We start from the raw sequence: 17,198 nt of genomic DNA, 5'->3' as shown, positions 1-17,198 counted from the left end.
ATTACTGCTGAAAAAACACCACACTGGTTAAGTCCTAGGTTGTTTACTGATTCAGGGCATCCGCTGTGTGCACAAGTACTCTGCCATACCACCACCAATAGTACACACATATTTCAACAAGTTATGAGCCCAGGCACACAAGCGCCAGTCACACAGGCCCCAAACAGCAGCACACAGACGCCATTAGATACCTGCAAACACAGAGTGAAGACAGCACAGAGTGTTTCCAGTGAAATGTGTCACCAATAGAGCGAACTAAAGCACAGAAGCTGCATAATCATGTCAGTAAGAAGTATGCACACAGGAGTTGCACCCATACTGGGGTTTATCAAACTAAATGTTGCAGAGAATTACACCACATGGAAGTATGCTATGGAAATGCAACTAATGCATGAAAAGTTGTGGAAAGTTACAATTGATCTCCGTAACAGTCCAAAACAAGATGATGTAGAGAGAACCATGGGTAAGATTGGTTTGAGTGTTGAACAACAACATGTGTACTCTATCATATATGGGAAAATGTCAACAGAAGATGTGGACAGCACAGGAAGGCATGTGAGAATGAGGGTCTAATGAGAAGATTTAGTCTAAGACTGGTATTGTTTCATGCCAAGCTATGTGAAAGCAGCAGTATGAGTGACTAAATTGACATAATGATGTCTATATCTCAGAAAAAAATATCTATAGCAGTCTAAGTAGATGATAAAGAGATCACAACAGTGATGCTGCAAAACTTGACGTCTAAGTTTTGGCTTCCTAGTAGTGGCATTGGAAGCAAACACAGCCAAGTTAACAACAGACACAGAGCAAAGCTGCTACAGTTCCAATAACGTGCCATTGAATGGTGAAACTATTGCAATCCACACTAAGGGGGAGATGTACTAAGCCTTGGAGAGAAATAAAGCTCCAACCAATTAGCTACTGTCACTTTACAGGATGTGTTTGAAAAATAACAATTAGGAGCTGATTGGTTAGTACTTTATCTCTCTCTGAGGCTTAGTACATCTGCCCCACAGTAACATGCATTGTGTTACACAATTCACACTGTAATAATTTGTAGTCACTGAAGTATCAGCCTGCTTCTTAGATAATCTACAAAGCCAGATGATCTAATACCTTTTAATAATGATACCGGCTAGAGTGCTGTTTTATCATCAATATTTATTGTAGATGGTAATTAATATATAATTAGGATTCTCTACAGGGTAAATTCCCACTCTAGCGTGTGAAATTGGTGACACAATGCATGTTACTATGATACATTATGACTTCATTGTAACTATCTTACAGTACTATTGAAACAATTATGATGAATAGTAACTCCTAATAGGAGCACATAGGAGACATTAGAGATCAATCTACTCTTCTCCTACAAGAGAATTTATACAGTTAAAGTACTGTATTAGTGTGGAGGATTATCATATTCTGGGATCATAAACAACTAATCTTTATATTCTTAGAACAACCATATAGAACCCCTGTAGGACATATAGGGTCATATTTAATTTGAGGCAAAAAGCCGTTATCAGCGATAAATTATCGCCGATGACGTCATGTTCGTCTATTGTCTTTTTCCCCGTAATCAATTACATTGACTTTTCGCTAGTGTGAAAAGTCAATGTAAAAAAACGGGGATCATTTTTCGCTTGCCTTTAGCAGGCGAAAAAAAGTACAGAATTGGGGTTTGGGGGTGCAGGCTTTAAAAAAATAGCCTGCACCACTGGGAATGGTCCCCAAAAATGATCTGTGTAAAAAAAAGTTTTAAAAAAAATCGGGACACCCTAATTTTTTTATTAACATTTTGGGGTAAAAAATAACACATCCTAAAGTACCCAAATAGATTCCAGAGGGGTTCGGAAGTATGCGGCAGGTGTTTTCTTCATTGCGGGGAGTAGCGGCAGGTGCATTTTTGAAGAATTTTTAAAAATCATTTAAGGGACTTAAAAATATGCTTGCACCCATTTTCATGTACCCCAAATTTGATGACCATAGTAATTTTACCCAAAAAATAAACTAAGTGCTATTCTTCACCACTTCTTCATAGCCGCATTTATACACCTGCCGCGGCTATTTAAAAACCCGACTTCCTTCAGCAGGCAAAAATGGGGGAATCCATAGTGAACCGCCATATCTGGACATCTTTAGGGGGGTACTAGGATGATTTCCCGAAAATTCCCATTTTTTTTCGCCGATCCAAGTTTCGCCGGTTCCCGTTTTCGCCTACATTGAAATTGAATACGGGGAATAGCGGGCGCGCGCGACACTTTTCTGGACTTTTCACCTCAAAATAAATATGGACCATAGTCTCTATATGCAACAATTGTGTATGAGTATGAAACATGTGGCATGAACTAATATATGAAGAATAAAGAACAACAAGCACCAGCAAAACAATTGTTTTATAACACATATTTATTTTTCTTGCACACTCTATTCTTGTTTGTTTTATTTCGCTTGCTTCTCATTTGTTTTATGAGTTTTGAAGTTTGGACCATGATTTTATTTGGTATTATAATAAAAGTTAAATTTTAACATAATATTTGATACACTAACTGTGTGCACCAATAATAAAGATTTATTTTCCCGATATTCCCCATCCCTTATTTATTGTTTTATGACTGGAGACTGGAATAAGTGAGCTACATATGGCCATGTCCATGGGCATAACTACCAGAGGTACAAGGGGAGCAGCTGCTATGGGGTCTAGAGCTGAGGGGATTCCATCTAGTGTTATATAAATTTTTCACCATTGGGTGGTACATACTGTAGGGACCTTAACAAACTTTTGCTATGGGGCCTACAAATACCTAGTTACGCCCCTGGGGAGTGTGCATACAAAGAGCTGCTCCCATAATCCTCTGCAGCTCACCAAAATATTTGCATATACAGCTTTTGCACAATGTAGCTTGCAAATACATATTGCAGCACTCTGGCATTAAACAATAAGCTTGTTAGTGCATTATAAATACATTTTCTATACAGACTTAAAGTATTGCTTTTCTAAAAGAACTTGCCATAAGTTGAAAGAAACAATTATATAGGACTATATATAACATTTGGTTCAGCTTGATGTGCGTGCTCGCTTCGGCAGCACATATACTAAAATTGGAACGATACAGAGAAGATTAGCATGGCCCCTGCGCAAGGATGACACGCAAATTCGTGAAGCGTTCCATATTTTTGTTCTATCAATCATTTTCCCATTATTCTGTTAAAGACTTACGGGTATTTTTATTGTATTATTATTATAGTCAACTTATTAGGGTCAATCCAATTAGGTGCAAGTTTGGTCCTGCAAGCTGTACTTATGGAAAACTCGCATTGTGAATTTTATTTGCTATCCAATTCCAATCTCTTTATTTTAAGGTAAAAATGGCAGAACACAGAGGTCTGATACAGAGAAATACTCAAATCGAATGGTACATCTATACATACATCTATATGCGGTTACGGTTTGGATGCAATGGTGAGAGATCAGGATGTGTAGTAAAATATAATGGGGCCTCAGAAGAGCATTATTTGTATAATGCAGTATTGGAAGGACATTATTTATATGATGAAGCATGGGAAGGGTATTATTTATATAATGGTGCATGGGAAGGGCATTATATAATGGGATATGGGAAGAACATTATTTACAGGGCCGTAAATAGGGTAGTGCGACCAGTGCCATGGCACAGGGCACCGCAGGGCAGGGGGTGCTATTTGGGCCTGTCAAGCTTACTTTTTATTATCATTCTCACTTGTAGCTTCCTCTTATTTTATCCCCAGCAGCTCCTGGACTCCCCTATATCTTCCCTGGCCCTTCCGCATGAGGCCACGGGCCTTTTTAAGGTGGTCTATCTTATGTCCCTATTTAAAAAATGTGTGTGGGGGGGGGGTTGCCAATGCTCTCTCTGGCACAGGGCACCAAAAAGTTTAGTTACGGCTCTGATTATTTATATAATGGGGTATATGAAGGGCATTATTTATACAGTGGGGCATGGAAATGGCACAATCTATATAATGGGCCATTGGAAGAACATACTTTTAAGATGTGTCTGAGTGTGTTTATTTTATTATTGTTATTATTGTTATTATTGACTGTTACCACATTGCTATGGAAAAGTTACTATGTAGCTGCTATATCAGGCTCTCGCTGAAGTGCTCATCTATTAATTATTGGTGTGGCAGAGACCCAGCCCACATGGTCAATATGGCGGACACAGCACTGAGAGGGTTAATCCCTTGTACTGCAGTGCCATTTTTATATGAACTATCGGCACCGTTATGGGCCCCATCCTCTCCGTCCGGCGGCCGGCAGCGCACTAAGCGCAATAGAGTGTGCCCAGAGTCTATAGCGCATGCGCAGGTCACCGGGAAAACGGCCATTTTCCCTGTACTGCGCATGTGCAAACGATGGAAAAATGGCCACGGCGGCCATTTTCCAGCCGTTTTTACAGTGCAGACAGCAGCGCCGACGTGGGGCTCCGGAGAGGTAAATATAATATGGGTGCAGGGTGTGCGGTGCGGGCCCCCCCTGGTCCCAGGGGCCCATGTGCATCCTGCCCCCATTATAAATAGGCCCCTGGCTAGGCGCCATGTGCTGTCAATGTATATGTAATAATGTGTTGTAACATGTTATATTTAATGCACTGTGTGTAGTTGTGGAAATTCATCTTTACATGTATAGACTAAGCACTTATAGGAATGTGTTTCAGGAATATTTTATTGTATAAGGAATTGCCATCTTGACATAGGAAGTGACATGCTATTTGCCCTAGTCTAGCAGTGGGGGTTTGGTGTTGACTCACCAAGCCTTTGTGTAAAGCACTATCTTTGAAATGCACTCCTGGGGGTATTCCTCTGTTGTGAAAGTTCTCTAAAGATGGGTACACACTAGGACTATGAATCAGCCATCCGACCGATCCGCCGTCCTATCTGATGATTGGTAAGTGCATACACACTTACCAATCGTTGGCTTGATGTGTCATGCCTGACGTCACAACTGGTTTGAGCCTTTACATGTGCCTGCCCAGTTGTGATGTCAGTCACCGGTGGCCTCTGCAGCAAGTGTATGGGCCACGATATATTGGCCATTGAAGTGAGCAGTCGATATATTGGCCAGTGTGTACCCAGTATTAGAAGGTGTAAATCAGACAGTTTTTTTGGACAAACTGGTTTGGGTGAAAGATAAATGAAAGGAAGGAGGAAATTGTTTGATTCCTTTTAAAATCTAAAACTTATTTATTTATATTTTATGAGATAGTTGGCTGCTGGATATATCAGTACAGGTGGGCTCAGGCACAGTGGAGTGACCACTCCTCACTGCCCGTGAGGGACAATAGATGGTCATCATCGATGGTGCCACCAGTGATGAACATGGATGACATGGAACCATTGATGGTTTGCACCCATAGATGGCTATCCTGGCTGGAGAGCACAGCAGGCTGTGGACCAATCAGGTCCGTGGGGAAGGGGGTAGATTTAATGAAGCCATTCAGGGTGGGACTTAGTGACACAGGGCAGGTCTAAGCTTGGTGCCACCCTCTGTCAGGTAAAAAAAAAATAATTGGTGTCCTGTCTACCATTGATGCAGAGAATCATCAGATCTCCACCATTTATGGCAAAACCATTGATCATCAATGACAAACCATCAATTATTGTTTACCGGCAATAGTTGATGACCATCCCTAACACTTACCCACTGATGGCAGGTGATAATTAGGCCCTCTTCTTCATTCTATCTAGGTGGAAGAAGATGAGGAGTGGTGGTGAGTGGGAAAGGGGCAGAATGCTCTGAGGGGAAGGGATGGTTTGAAGATGGTTAGGATTCCCAGTGCTCAGTCCCCAGATCCCCATTAGTTCATTGAATCGGACTGTAAGTCACTGGGCTGCTTTTGGGGGTCAGCTGTCACACTATACAGCCATATTCTGCACTTGTCTCACACAGGCAGAACTCTCTCTTCTTCCTCCTTCTCCTCCTCCAGTATCGCTGCCAGCAGAACTCAGCTTTACATAAGCAGTAATGTGGGAAGCTCAGTAGTCTGGAAGGCACTTATGATTAGGGCTTAATATCTTACTATTAGCCAGCTTTTGGTCAATATGTGAGCCAGGGAAATAAATAACATTGGCATCAACTATGAGCAAAACCATTAATAGAGACAATATAGCGGACTCCCTTCATCCATTCGAAAATCATAACTTATTGAACTTCAAGCAATGTTTGGTATAGATCGATGTCCGATGTGCAACCCTAAAATAGAGGCTGATGGGCAAACTGGCCAGGACACAGGATAGCAGGATAGCAGGGGTTCCATGAATCCAGCCTTATCCACTCATTTTATTACCACAGAATCATAGGACTATGGAGAGCCAATATTGATAGATAGATAGATAGATAGATAGATAGACAGACAGACAGACAGACAGACAGACAGACAGACAGACAGACAGACAGACAGAGAGAGAGAGAGAGAGAGATAGTTGAATGGGGTAACCTTTTCGTGTTGCAAGCAAAAAAAAAAGACAGATGCAAGTGCACACTCTAACTATGCTGAACCTAATAATAATACTGCTAAATTGCACCCAATACCAGTCCCAAAACTGACACACAGCATATGTATAATAGGTCTTACCCACAGTGTGCCTCATAAGATGTGCAGTCTTGGAGTGCAAGGACTCCTTGCTAATTAAAAACACCCAGGAACAAGTGAGAGGGGTGCTAATCAAGGTGGGAGGACGTGGTGGGCAGGCCCATAATTATGGACCTTATTATGCTAAGAACCTCTTGGATGCAATTTAGCAGTATTATTATTAGGTTCAGCATAGTTAGAGTATGCACTTGCATCTCTCTTTTTTTTTAGTTTTCAGCACTACAAGTCTCAGCAATTACCACCACTTCACATTGTGCTTAGGGTGTGCAATCTAGGGCCCTTCGCTCTATGTAACCTTTTCATGTTAGATGGGCATTCACAATTGTCGAAGCTAAATAATTGGCTGAGACAAGTTCAGTTTAAAATTTAATCGCAGCGACGCCATCTTGCGAATGGCCGCAAGACTCCATTTTAGAAATGCGATCGCAAAACACCATTTTGCAAATGGCCGCCTAAGCGCCATTTTAGGTGAACTCACGATATAGTACATGTGGCGATATTTATATTAGCACAATGCGATCGCTTCTTTCATCATTTCTCATACACACAATAATACTCACAAGAGCGCTATTAACTAGTCGCATATTAGCGAATGCATAAGACTTTATATGAAACCGCTGAAAAAGTAGCTTTATGCGCACGCATCTGTCCCAAGTTAACTAGCATCCTTATACCAAACCCTGAACACCCACACATTTCATATTCACTCATAAGGTTCAATACGCATCAAATGTATGATTCAAGTTGGTTTAGTTAGTTTAAATGCTGAGAAATAAAGGTTTTTGATAACTAAGGTATTATACATGATAAGCAAGGTGTGTTTGGTCTTGTTCTGATGCGTACATTTTTTACAGCATCCCGGTGTTATCGGTGGAGAGATCGCATCATGCAAACTCAAGTTACGGATCGCAGAACTTACAAGCAACAAAATGTTTAGCTGTTGGAATGTTACAGGAGGCGTTATTAGAAAGATTCCCCTGCTGTTAGAGGCAGGGGGAGTCTATTTGAACCAGCCTGTTAAATGTGCGGTAACATATGTTTCTCTCTGGGAACCAATGACATCAGCAGGAAATTTCCCCTTTGTCCTGTTTTAGTCTGGGGGGGATAAATACATGTGCCCGAATACTGGTTAGTTAGTCCATGCTGAATGCTGTATGTACTGAGGGTCTCTAGTCTGAGGTCTATCTCTGGGTCCGGAGGCGCAGCGTATGTATACTGTACTTGGGGTCTGTATAATTTCCTTTTACGCCTAAATTGTGTATTTATCAATTGCGTGTAACTGACTGTACTTTTACCTGAATAATACTTGTGCGTTGGAACCACAGATTCCACCCCTGTCTTTATTTGCGGTCAGACTGCGTACGCAAATTAGCGTTATTCTTAGAGGTTTATAGGAAGGATTTTAGAAGGTATAGGCAGGGGTATATAAAGGTTCTGATCCAGTTTCGTTAGGTGGGGGCTCATAAAGAAGTAACTTACCTGCTCACACGGTACATACGGTCATCGATATTTCAGCAAAGGGTGGAGTGGCCACATGCAGGGTTTGCCTGCAACCACTTTGTGCTGAAAGATCGCTATCCGTCTTCGTATGAACTAAGGAAGCTGACTAGAATTCAGGGACAAGAGAGGAAAAAGTTTGTTTTCCTCTGTTGATAGAACCTTGCGTTTAGAGGGGTGCCGCAGTATTGCGTATGCGGCTAAAATGCATTTTTGCGTACGCAGTTAAAAAGTCATTATACGGTTGTGTGGTAGTCGCATAATTGTGTATGCGGCTGGTCGCACAATAGCGTATACGCACTTCCGGTTCTGCTGCCACGTGTTTGAACAAAGCCATTGAGGTTTACATTTTTTTCTATTACCAATATCTGGGTTAAACGTGTATTTTTCTGCGCAGGAAAAAAGTGTGTAACAGTGAATACTTGTTGAACAAAGTTAAGGGTATCGTATGATCCTTAAGGGCTAGGTGCAAGGGTTAGCCTAGCCGCTCGGTAAGCAGCTTTACCGTTCTATACACAGTAGCAGGTGTACATGTTGTCTTTGTTGTATAGAGGTGCGTGAGAGTGGCCGACATATAAACTCTCATAGGTCTGGAAGTTACCTTACTAAAGCTTATCCGGGTGTGGAAGTTGCCTGTTTCAAATCTTATCCAGGTGTGGAAGTTGCCTTACTAAATCTTATCCAGGTGTGTGGACGCCGCCGACTTAAATCGTCCACAGGTAAGTGAAAGTATCTTGATTGTCTTTCACCAGTTTCAATTTTTATTGAAAAGCATAGGAGTTGTCTCAGAATGGGAGCCACGCAAACAGTAGAGATGTTAGGCAATGATGTGCTGCTAATGGAGGCTCCGATTGGATCAGCCCGTCGTATTATGCATACTAAGTACGGTACTTATGCAATAAGGTATTGTGATTTATGGTTTAATATGACGAGGAAGAGTGTTAGACCGTTTCCCAGAATTGGTAGTTTTGACAAAAGTGTGTTAGACAATGTCCAGGATCACATCAGTATGGTGCGATCCCGAGAGAAAAAGATTAAGTATTTTGAATGTTTAAAACTATGGCAGCATGAAGGGGATGCTTGGCTTAAGAATGTGCAAATGACGCAAACTAGCGTTGAGAGCGCATTGCCAGAAAATACGTCCGCGACGCTGAGTTGCAATACGGGCGAGCCGCAAATTGTCGCGCACATGCGGCAAGGTAGCGTCATGGAGAGTATTGCCAGCAGTTCACGCTCACCTCCCCCACCTTATGTGGATGGAGGTGCAAGTACAGTTACCAAAAATACCCATAAAAATGTAACACGTAATTTGTACCCCCTCTTAAGTAACCATAAAGAAAATGTTTATGATGTAGATGATGAGCCTATTGTAATGTCTGCCATTTCCCATGCTGTGCAAATGATAGATGCTGCATCACCACAATCACGGGTGGTGCCGCCATCTCCATCGGTAACAGCAAGGGAAGTGTTAATACACTCTGCACACATTGAGGAAGTTGTTAATACCATACGTAGCAGCAGCAGATTAAACCCCCAGCCAGGTAACCAGGTCAGAGGTAGCAACGCTGCCGGTCTGCATCCCATTCGGACAATAATTGTTCCGAATGGAAATGCGGATGCAAACGGTGTAGTGCCCACGAGGGAAGTAGTAATGCATTGTCCATGGACAAGGGCAGAACTAAATTCCATCATAAATGATTTCCCTCATCCAAAAAAGGAATTAGCCAAATGTCAAAGATTTTTGAGAAATTTGGGTAGTTCTCATGAGCCCACTAATAAAGATTGGCATGTGGTGTTAAGGGCCTGTCTATCGCGCAATACCGACGTGACAAAATTTATTACGGATTGTGTATTGGATGGCGACGTTTCCTTAACAGACCAAGTAAACCAAGGTAACATTTCCCGCATTGTGACTCAATTGGGTGTATATTTTCCAGTAGTAGTTAACTGGAACAAGATCTTCACAATCAAACAAAAGGAGAGTGAAACTGCAGAAGACTATAGCGACAGGGCTCTGCAGGCTATCGCCCAGTACACTGGGATAGAAGATATTAAAGATAGCATTCACCACAGGGGAATGATAGTCACGATATTGATGGACGGTTTAAAAGAGAATTTAAAAACTCGGGTTCAGACCTCACAGCCTGGCTGGAGGGGACTTACAATAGAGCGCAACGGAATATGCTGCGCTATATAAGAAACTGTTAATAAATAAATAAATAAATAACCTCATATAGTCTGCCATAGAACATGACAAAAACATCTCAAAAAAGAGGGAGACCCAGAGCGGAAAATTAATGGCTGTCAGTATACAAGCTCTGGAGGGAATGACGGTAACATCACAGCCAACAGACACGCTTGCACTTGCACACACACTCATGTCAGAACAAGTTGCTCTCACTAACCCCACTCAACAACAAACACAACTCTATCCCATTAACCCAATGCAAATACAGGTCCCAGGATATCAACCTACTTCTTATCCCCCACAATATCCTTACCCTCCCTATCCTTACCCATATCCACCACCTTTACCCTCTGCTCAAACTTCACAACAACACATGCTTTCACCTGAATCACGGACATGTTTTAATTGCAAACAAACAGGACACTTAAGTAGAAACTGCACAGTAAAAAGAGTATGCACCCCACATCAGGGCAAACCTAGATATCCCCATAAGGGATATGCACAGAGGCCAGCAAATGTTCAGCAAGCACCAGCTCCAATTGTAGACGTAAATGCTTTATTGGAGAATGGTAGCCAACGCTAGGGATCAGGTCATACCTGTAGTCTACAGATAGTCAGGTTAACAGGAAGTACTAGGGAAGAACCGGTCTTGATGGTTGATGTAGCTTGTACTGAAGATCCTTTTCTTGTAGACACAGTGGCGACCAAGTCAGTTATGAAATCTCCCGTTAATTTACAGGTGACCAACGAGACAATACCAACAATGGGTGTGACAGGTAAAGTGGAACGTTATCCTTTAACAAAGTCTGCAGAGGTTAGTATTGGGCCATTGCATACCAGACATTCTTTTCTCCTGGCTGCCGCGGCTCCTACTAACCTGCTGGGCAGAGACTTGTTATGTAAAATGGGATGTGTCATATATTGCACCCCTGATGGTGTATATTTCCCAGAGAGAATGGTATACGAGGTGTGGGATATGTTAGACACTCCTCAAAGGATAATGTATCACTCTACCGTTTTAAAAGAAAATCCATCACAAGTAGATGAAATGTTGTCCCAAATTTCAGATTCCCTTTGGACAAAAGATGGACAGGACACTGGATTAATGGCAAACGTAAGCCCAGTAATGGTAAACTTAAAAGGCAGTAGGCAAGCTCCAAAAATTCCCCAGTACCCACTAAAACAGGAAGTAGAACTAGGGGTGTTTCCAATAATTGAGCGATTATTGCAACAGGGAATTTTAGTTCGTACAGCTAGTGTAGCCAACAGTCCCATCTTTCCAGTGAAGAGTGGTGGGAGGGGTTATAGGCTGGTGCAAGACCTTAGAGGTGTTAATAAGGTAGTAGAGAGCCAATTCCCTGTAGTGCCAAATCCAGCTGTCATCCTGATGCAGATCCCACCAAATGCAACCCATTTCACTGTCATTGACCTCTGTTCTGCTTTCTTCTCTGTGCCTCTCCACCCTGACTGTCAGTATCTATTCGCATTCACATACAGAGGTGTGCAATATACATGGACACGATTGCCCCAAGGTTTCATAGACAACCCCAGTATTTTCTCCCAGGCATTGCATGACTGTTTACAAGCTTTTCAACCTGCCAATGGATCAGTTCTAATTCAATATGTGGACGATTTATTGCTATGTTCTGACTCTTTTATGTCATGTGTGAATGATACTAAACTTTTGTTACTTCATCTCTCGCATACAGGACACAAAGTGGCTAAGGACAAGTTACAGCCGTGCCAGCCCAGAGTAAAATATTTGGGACACTGCCTAACCCAGGGGTTACGACATCTCACAAATGATAGAATCCAGGCCATACAAAACATGACACTGCCGCAGAATCAACAGCAAATTCGTACCTTCTTGGGAATGTGTGGATATTGCCGAATGTGGATCCCAGGTTTTTCTATTTTGGCCTTGCCTTTACAGGAACTAGTCTCTTCCTCAAAGCCCGATCGCGTCATACACACTGAGGAATCAAAACAGGCTTTTCTTAATCTTAAGGATAGTCTGACAAAAGCTCCTGCATTGGGAATACCCGATTATGAAAAACCTTTTGATTTATATTGTACGGAAGCAGATGGTTGTGCTGCAGGTGTAGTTACACAAAAACATGGTGATGCCAGTAGGCCCGTAGCATACTACAGTGCCCAATTGGACACGGTAGCAAGATCACTTCCCACCTGTTTGAGAAGTGTAGCAGCTACCGCTTTATTGGTGAGTAAAAGTGAGGACGTAGTATTGGGCCATGATATGATTGTCTACACTCCCCATGCTGTATCTGCTCTGTTGAACTCAGCTCAAACCAGACACGTCTCCTCGGCTAGGTTCACCAAATGGGAACTAGCTCTAATCGCTCCTGCAAATATTACTGTCAAACGTTGCAGTACGCTGAATCCAGCAACATACCTACCATATGTACAACATGATGTACAAAGGGTGGAAGGAGAAGAGTTGCTGGCGGGAGGTGAGTTCGGCAGACATCATGATACTCACGATTGTATGACATATCTGAATCAGACCTTTACTGCTAGACCTGACATACATGACACACCTTTAGAGAATGTGGATGTAATTTTCTATACGGATGGGAGTTGTCATAGACAAACAGACACAGGTGAATTATGTACAGGTTATGCTGTTGTAAATGACACAGACATCATGGAAGCTAAACCTCTCGGTCCTCCTCACTCAGCCCAGGTGGCAGAGTTAGAAGCACTGAATAGAGCATGTGAACTGGCAGCAGGCAAATCTGCTAATATTTACACTGACTCGTGGTACGCGTTCGGGGTGGTGCACGATTTTGGGGCTCTATGGCGTCTGAGAAATTTTATGACAGCAGCAGGCACACCAGTTGCACATTCCTGACACATAAAACATCTCTTAGAAGCAATCCAACTGCCCAAAGCAGTGGCAGTAATTAAATGCAAAGCCCACACATGTGAGGATGACCCGGTGTCACTGGGCAACAACAGAGCCGATGAAGCTGCAAAATCGGCAGCAGGGTTAAAAATGTCTTCCCCTTGAAACAATTATGTAATTCCAAACCATTGATATGCTGAAATTAATTGAGATGCAAAATTTGTGTTCAATTCAGGAAAAATCCATTTGGAAGTCCAAGGGGTGTGGGCAAGAGTCCTCTGGGCTCTGGAGGGACGGACATGGTAAGCCAGTAGCCCCAAGGCATATTACCCCAGCCTGGCTGAGGCAGCACATGGTCTAACTCACCTAGGAAAACAGGGTATGTGCAAGTTGGTGAGGGCATACTGGTGCGCACCAGGTTTTTCTTCACAAGCAGAGAAGATAGCAATGTTCTGTCTGACCTGCTTGAGAAAGAACATAGGGAAAGCGATCCCTACCGAACCGTCCCACATTCCACCGACTGATGGACCTTTCCAGGTGATACAAATTGATTTCATCCAATTACCACCCTGCAGGAACCTTAAGTATGTATTAGTGTGCACAGACGTATTTTCCAATTGGGTTGAGGCCTACCCAGTGGCCACTAATACTGCTGGGTTTACTGCCAAGAAAATAGTTCAGGAATTTGTATGCAGGTACGGTATCCCTAGAATCATCGAGAGTGATAGGGGTACCCATTTCACAGGTGATGTTTTTCAAAATATGTGTAAGCTGATGGGTATTAATAGCCGACTTCATACCCCCTACCGACCGCAAGCCAGTGCCAAGGTGGAGAGAATGAACAAGACTATTAAAAATAAATTAAGTAAAATTATGGCAGAAACTGGACTAGGATGGCCAGAAGCGTTACCTTTGGTCCTACATAGCATAAGGACCACTCCTAGACCTCCTCTGAATCTGTCCCCATTTGAAATACTATTCGGCAGACAACCTCATTTGATTATAAGTCCCCAGGAAGACTTGAAGGGTAACAACGAGGTAACTGTAAAGTATCTTATATCAATGAGTAGGCAGTTAAAGCAACAGCAGCAGAAACTGAAATTGTTGTCTAATGATATGCCTGAAACTAACTGTCATGATGTTGAACCAGGAAAATATGTAATGATCAGAAATTTCTTGCGTTCAGGTTGTTTGACTGATCGGTGGGAAGGTCCATACCAGGTGCTGCTGACGAGTACTACATCTTTGAAGGTGGCTGAGGGAGATACCTGGGTCCATTCCACTCACTGCAAAAAGGTCAATCAACCGGTGGAGAAACAAGGCGGAGACAAGGCTGATAGTGTGGACCTGTCGCTCGCGAGCTTGTTCCGGGAGGATTGAAAAGGTCGTAGTGAGATACCTGAAACGAGAGAAATTTTTGCAGGATTTGTTGTTAAAATGGACGGGCCTGCTGTGTTCATTCTCATATTCTCTTTTAGACTGTTCACCATCCTGGTCGGTTCGGGAATATCCAGTTTCTGTTATGGGGGACTGATTGAGGAAACAGGAGCTGATGGCAGTGCTAATGGAGTGGAGAAAGGAGGAGTGCAATGCCAATCAGGGGAGTGTCTTTCCAATCTTAGTACTGTTATTGTTAAAAGAGCTGTCATTCCGGATTACCGGGGAAGGTGTGGAGGGTTATCGTCTGAAGATTCCTGTATTTGTGAGCTTTGTGGGTCCCTAGTTGATGAGAACTGTATCCAACGGTGCCAACCTAAATATAATCCGTACTGGGGTGGGTATCATAGCATGGTAGGCAAAGTGTTAAATCAAACTGATTGCTGGGTGTGTTCACATGTGCCACAGTGACAGCATAATGTAGGGTTGGTGCCATTTCCGCTGAATACCACGGAAATTTTAGAATTACAAAAAGGGAAAACATTGGATGGAAAATTCCTCTCATCCAAACCACCTCATTTCAAACTCTATCAATTCCAAGTAGATAGATCACTTTTGTGTTTAAACATAACCAATCCCAATAAACCCGGAGGTTGGGAAGTGACGGGGAATAATCAGACGATGACCTTCTCACAAAGAGCTGATAATGAGTCCATAAACTATGATCTTTTACGCTCAATTAAATCAAGTGGGAAACATTTTAGGTATCGGTATACATTGAGTTCCACCAAAGAAATGATTGGTAAAGTACCAGATGGTTATTGTGCTAAAATAATACAACCAGAAACTTGCATATACCAGATGGAAGAGCCTGAGATAGGATTGTTTGCAAGAGAAATGTGTTTAATGATAATGATGTATACCATTCCTTATGTTCTCCCTGATAATGTATATTTTATATGTGGAAGAAAAGCGTATAAATGGCTCTCCCCGAGTTCCGAAGGTTTGTGTTATCTGGGAAGAGTAGTCCCAGAAGTTATGACCCTCACACATGTTGAAATGTTGGGAATATATAAAAACACACCGTCACCATATCTTCACACACAATCTGAACACAGAGGCAAGAGAAATATGATACCTGGTGATATGCATAAAGCCGCTCAGTTAATCAGTGAGACAACTGGCTTCCAAGTTTTAGTCGCCCTGGATCCCACCAGAATTGCTAGGGGTACATTAAATTTTAGATATATCCAGTAACTTGCTAAATTAATAGATAATATCACCGAGATGTACGATGACACATTCAGGTACACAGGGAGAGAATTGCAAGCATACAAGAAAGAACTAGTGCAACACAGGCTAGTGTTGAATTATTTAACTGCTGTTACTGGAGGGTATTGCGTAACGTTAGCCACCCAATTTGGAGTAAAATGTTGCACTTATGTCACCAATGATACCAGCGACCCTAAGGAGGTGATAGACCAGAAGATGGATGAGATTCTGCAGCTAAAGTGGGAATTTCGTAAGAACCATAACACATCAGTGGCTGAAGCAGGGGAAAAGATAGAAGGATGGGTGTCATGGCTGAACCCAGTGAAATGGTTCTCAGGTCTAGGGGAATGGGTCCTGAAAGTGATCGCCAGCATAGGCAAATTCTTGATCCTTATACTGATTGTCATCATAGTAATTGGCATATGCGTCTGGTGTGTTCCTATTGTGTTGAAGTGTGGAAAAGGTAAAAACAGAGTGAAACGAAAGAATGAAACTATGATGGTGGTCAGAAATGACAATATGTATACCGAGGTAGATACAGAACTGCATTACAACCCTGAGCTAGGAAGTACCATAATTTAAATGTATAATATTTAGACATGCATAGAAGATATTATTGAAATGTTATTTATAGAACACCTCAGACAATGTAAAGTCTCAAATTCCCCTTCAAGACTACTGTTATAAGACTGGTGCATCCCCACACCTGTCACATGATCTCCTAAGATCTGCGGTGTGCGTATAATAGTAGTTTTATGTCCCCACCCAGGGACACATTATTGATGGATTAAGAACCACCTTGTGCCATCCCAGAATAACACTAAATAATATGTAAATGTAAGCCTAAAATAAATTTAAATAGCAAATTGTGATAGCATGTTGTTTGCTATCAAATGGTGGACTGTCGAAGCTGAATAATTGGCTGAGACAAGTTCAGTTTCAAATTTAATCGCAGCGACGCCATCTTGCGAATGGCCGCAAGACTCCATTTTAGAAATGCGATTGCAAGATGCCATTTTGCAAATGGCCGCCTAAGCGCTATTTTAGGTGAACTCACGATATAGTACATGTGGCGATATTTATATTAGCACAATGCGATCGCTTCTTTCATCATTTCTCATACACACAATAATACTCACAAGAGTGCTATTAACTAGTCGCATATTAGCGAATGCATAAGACTTTATATGAAACCGCTGAAAAAGTAGCTTTATGTGCACGCATCTGTCCCAAGTTAACTAGCGTCCTTATACCAAACCCTGAACACCCACACATTTCATATTCACTCATAAGGTTCAATAAGCATCAAATGTATGATTCAAGTTGGTTTAGTTAGTTTAAAAGCTGAGAAATAAAGGTTTTT

At 42.1% G+C, this 17,198-nt stretch overlaps 1 non-coding gene across 1 annotated transcript; it reads left to right on the top strand.

Annotated features, from left to right (window-relative positions):
- The first annotated feature begins 3,075 nt into the window (after positions 1-3,075).
- Positions 3,076-3,182, top strand: LOC148542516 (U6 spliceosomal RNA). The gene has a single exon (XR_015877873.1). It is a non-coding gene; the product is annotated as a U6 spliceosomal RNA (small nuclear RNA).
- Positions 3,183-17,198: the final 14,016 nt, after the last annotated feature.

Source organism: Taudactylus pleione, unplaced genomic scaffold (genome assembly GCF_031769625.1).
Source record: "Taudactylus pleione unplaced genomic scaffold, aTauple2 ptg000012l, whole genome shotgun sequence".
Lineage (NCBI taxonomy): Eukaryota > Metazoa > Chordata > Amphibia > Anura > Myobatrachidae > Taudactylus > Taudactylus pleione.
The sequence above is the reverse complement of the archived record's forward strand: the minus strand, read 5'-3'. Positions and strand labels throughout refer to the sequence as shown.